This window comes from Diaphorina citri, unplaced genomic scaffold (genome assembly GCF_000475195.1).
Source record: "Diaphorina citri unplaced genomic scaffold, Diaci psyllid genome assembly version 1.1 scaffold311, whole genome shotgun sequence".
NCBI lineage: Eukaryota > Metazoa > Arthropoda > Insecta > Hemiptera > Psyllidae > Diaphorina > Diaphorina citri.
This window is the reverse complement of record NW_007377746.1, coordinates 88,291-92,798: the sequence shown is the minus strand read 5'-3', so window position 1 is coordinate 92,798 and position 4,508 is coordinate 88,291. Positions and strand designations below refer to the sequence as shown.

The 4,508-nt window shown below is 37.5% G+C and overlaps 1 protein-coding gene across 1 annotated transcript in view; it reads right to left on the bottom strand.

Moving 5' to 3' along the window:
- LOC103507408 (putative uncharacterized protein DDB_G0286901) overlaps nucleotides 1-2,479 on the bottom strand; it is an 8,106-nt gene extending 5,627 nt beyond the window's left edge. Inside the window, exon 1 of the mRNA XM_026822272.1 lies at nucleotides 2,468-2,479. The gene's annotated coding sequence lies outside the window, so the exon portion shown is untranslated. The remainder of the gene's footprint in view (nucleotides 1-2,467) is intronic.
- Nucleotides 2,480-4,508: the final 2,029 nt, after the last annotated feature.

The window sequence follows — 4,508 nt, the reverse complement described above, 5'->3', positions numbered from 1 at the left end:
ATAATCGCCAAATCCGCGAACATAATCGCGAAATCCGCGAACATAATCGCGAAATCACATAGGTACGATATGTACATATACCAAATGACCAACAAAAGCTCAAAGTCGAAAAGGTAACCGACCTCATAAACGATTTAAAACCATCTAAAAAAGTTCAAAGTAACAAAACTGCAAATGTAGTTTTTCCTATTTTATCGTCCGTTTTCTCTTCAAACATTATAAATTTGTAAAGCTTGCAAGAGGTAAAGAGTTAAGCGAAATAAATCTTGTTTTTTTATTGCTATCACACGTCATCACGCCCTTACCATTGTGATATTTTATTCACAAAACTTAGTCAACGAGAAATAAACTGGAAATTTAATTTGCTCTAAAAAGTTTCAAATTTATCAACTCAGTGGTTTTTATATTCGAGATAAATATGAAAATAAATGACTTTGAGGTAGAGGGGTGAAAAAAGATGCTGAGCAGACCTTTGCGAGGTGACTTGATGTGTACAATAGGTAGGTACAAAGGTATTCTTTAACCATGATCGAATAAACTACGGGCTAAAAAATTCCCGGAGGGACGGGCCCTGCTTGTTTATCAACACGCGGAAGTCGCGTGACCTAATAATATTTGTAATATCGGGATATGTTTTATCTTCAATCTAGGATATTAGAGGATATTAATTTGTATTTTCTCGGCAGAAGAGAAGGGGTCAATCATGAAACAATTTAACCCTTAAGTGCATGATTTTTTTCTTTTTTGCCGAAAAAAATATATGTGTTGCCTTAGAGAATTCTAAGATACCCATTCTTTTTATTTTTTTATCTTTTTTTTTAACCGAGATATACCGGTAAAACCTTAGTGTGTCATATATGTTACACCATGCAGTAAGTTCCCTAAAGGAAAAACGCCAAAAGCGGTGGAAAACCGTCAAAAATCGGCCTAAATACCGCCAACCGCAGCACCTATGGTTTTGAGTTACATCCTTGTCACTTTTGTGGACTACATACCAAATTTCAAGTCTCTAGCTCTTATTGTTCCCGAGATAATAATAAATTACACCGAAAACCGCCAAAAAGCGGTCAAAAGAAAGAAAGATAATATGAAAATGTGACACTTACCGAAAACAGCGCTTCCCGGACAAGTTTTTGAGCTCAAAATGTGTGTGTTGACTTTTTTGCTGATACCGAACCCGTTGTATCTGCACAAAACAGACGACACAATGTAAATACGAGACACGTCTGCAGGCGAGAGATAAGGGTTGACTTTGTGCGTCGCGGCAGAGGGAAAGAAGTCGAAAACGGTCCTCCCCCAAGAGAAAAACGGAAAGGCGGGATTTAACCGAAAGATGTGTTGAGTAGCAAGGGAGATATTCGGGTTTAGTGGAGAGGGAGATTTTAGGGAAAGGGGGGGAGGGAAATTTTAGGGAAAGAGAGAGATTTTACAGGGAAATATAAGGGAGAGGGAAGAAAGAAGAGGGAAATATTACTTAGAGAAAGGGAAGAGAGAAAAATCAGGGAATTCTGTGAGAGTGTTGATAATGAGACGAACAAAAGAGAGAGAGAGAGGAAGAGAGAGATGGAGAGAGAGAGAGAGAGAGAGAGAGAGAGAGAAGAAAATATTGTGTGAAAACACCTAAAGCTGTTTATGATGAAGATTACAGGAATTCATTAGGTTGGTATCCTTTTGATCATAAAAGCTAAGATGGGAAATATAGCTACTCGTAAATGAGGAAAAGGTAACATCCAACTTCCTACCCAATTTATTCCCGGATTCGATTCCTTGAAGGGGGGGGGGGGGGGTATTTAAATAGACGTTTCCCTTGAAAAGGTCTATGAAATAGACGAAACTCCGAGTCGGGATAAATAACCAACTCGTAACTATCCATTTTCATAAATAACCTAAGTAAAATAGAATCCACCAATCAATCAAGTGTTTGCAAGATACGAGCACTTTCTGTTAGCACGTTTTGGATAGTCGTATACTTTTTGTATGGTGAGGCCAAAAGAAATGAAATATGGTAGGTAGGTAAATTAAAACTTTTTGGTTATGGTTAAACGAAATGTCCAACATTTGACTGTATGATATTATAGGAGGAGGAAAATCCATATTAGTTTACATCATATCACCATGTAAAGTAAAAAATACTTAGGTACCTACTCGTATCTTTGGACATCTCGTCTATTTACAGAACTTGGTTCTTCAACGAAGTTCTGTTAAAAAAAAAAAAGCCCTAGAAATAGGTAAAGTCCCTTTAGAATAGACTTTGAAAAATTAAAAAAAAAAGGAAAGTCAAAAGGATAAGGAAAAATAATTGGAAAAAGGAAAATTAAACAATTATAAAAAAGAAAAGAAAGCAAAAAAATCTGCTGACAATTTAATTCGGCTTGTCGTGCTGACGTCAGCATCAGCACATATCACATGACAGTTCAGACCGATGGCGTTTGGCGAAAGAAAGATAATATGAAAATGTGACACTTACCGAAAACAGCGCTTCCCGGACAAGTTTTTGAGCTCAAAATGTGTGTGTTGACTTTTTTGCTGATACCGAACCCGTTGTATCTGCACAAAACAGACGACACAATGTAAATACGAGACACGTCTGCAGGCGAGAGATAAGGGTTGACTTTGTGCGACGCGGCAGAGGGAAAGAAGTCGAAAACGGTCCTCCCCCAAGAGAAAAACGGAAAGGCGGGATTTAACTGAAAGCTGTGTTGAGTAGCAAGGGAGATATTCGGGTTTAGTGGAGAGGGAGATTTTAGGGAAAGGGGGGAGGGAAATTTTAGGGAAAGAGAGAGATTTTACAGGGAAATATAAGGGAGAAGGAAGAAAGAAGAGGGAATATTACTTAGAGAAAGGGAAGAGAGAAAAATCAGGGAATTCTGTGAGAGTGTTGATAATGAGACGAACAAGAGGCGGAGAGAGAGAGAGGGAGGGAGGGAGAGAGAAAGAGAGAGAGAGAGAAAGAGAGAGAGAGAGAAAGAGAGAGAGAGAGAGAAAGAAGAAAATATTGTGTGAAAACACCTAAAGCTGTTTATGATGAAGATTACAGGAATTTATTAGGTTGATATCCTTTTGACCACAAAAGCTAAGATGGGAAATATAGCTACTCGTTAGTGAGGAAAAGGTAACATCCAACTTCCTACCTATTACGGACATTAAAAAAAGCTTACAGCAAAACGAAGTAGAACATAGATTAAAATAAATTTTCGTAGATAGTAGGTAGGTAATTTAATTCTTTACACTTACACTTTTACGCGAAATTTACACAAAACTCCATTATTATTTTTTTTACAAATCCAAAATTTACACTCGCGATTCAGTTCTTGATAAAATCCCGATTCACAACTGAATCTGATCGTAAATTCTCGTACACGCACTAAACAGAATTTCTGAGGTAAGACCAGTGCACTACTCAGACTTCTGACTACTACACTACTACTGATTATAGTGATAGTCATACTGGGAACTGAGAGCGTCTTATCACGTAAACTTGAATTCTTTGATATAGTTAGGGGACCCTAGGTGGGGCAACTCCCCCCTCGGGATGAACGGGCTGGTCCTCATCGGAACTTAGGTCCTGGGAACATCGGGTTGGAAATTCAAGGTTACTATTTTTTTACGACAAAATCATTCAAAAATGTTGAAATCTTCGTGCCGGGGATTTTTCCGTCAAAGAGTGTCTTTAGCCATTAGGAAAGGCGGTGTGTTTAAGAGGAACGCTGGAAATGGCATAACAAAAAGCCCACTTTGAGTCTTAGGTGTATAGGCAAAGAGCCGCAAAAGATGGGTTAAGCTTATACGAATCTATACGTACGTATAGGCTTATCACTTTCAAATCGTTTTAGAGACTATACATTAAAACTGTCGGATGTCCAACATGCAAGGTACTCACCTCAGACATCAGCTCATCATCAGATACAGATCGGTGTCGAGCAGGACTAGTAGAGTTTTCACCATCACCTTCACCTTCTCTGGAAGTAGACCACTCCATACTTTCTGTTAGAAGTTTGATATCCGGCTGAAAATTAAAACAGTAAACATTATTATTAAAGAAAGTGATATTAAAGAATTACTTATCATCCTATCAGCTTTACAGGTAAGTAAGCAAAGGCTAAAACAGGTGAACTGTAAACAAATTAAAAATTTCCAAAGAATATTTCAGTACAAGGACAAAATAAATATATTGAAATGACTTGGACTCGAAAAACCAATCTCCAAATCCGAAGTCCACAGCACCAATCACTACAACACTTAACCGCACTGAAGTTGGTGATGAAAAATAAGTACGAGTACAATATAAAGAGTACCTAACGAAAAACGTGAACAAGATCCATTTTTTAAATGACCAGCAAAAGCTCAAAGTCGAAAAGGTAACCGACCTCATAAACGATTTAAAACCATCTAAAAAAGTTCAAAGTAACAAAACTGCAAATGTAGTTTTTCCTATTTTATCGTCCGTTTTCTCTTCAAACATTATAAATTTGAAAAGCTTGCAAGAGGTAAAGAGTTAAGCGAAATAA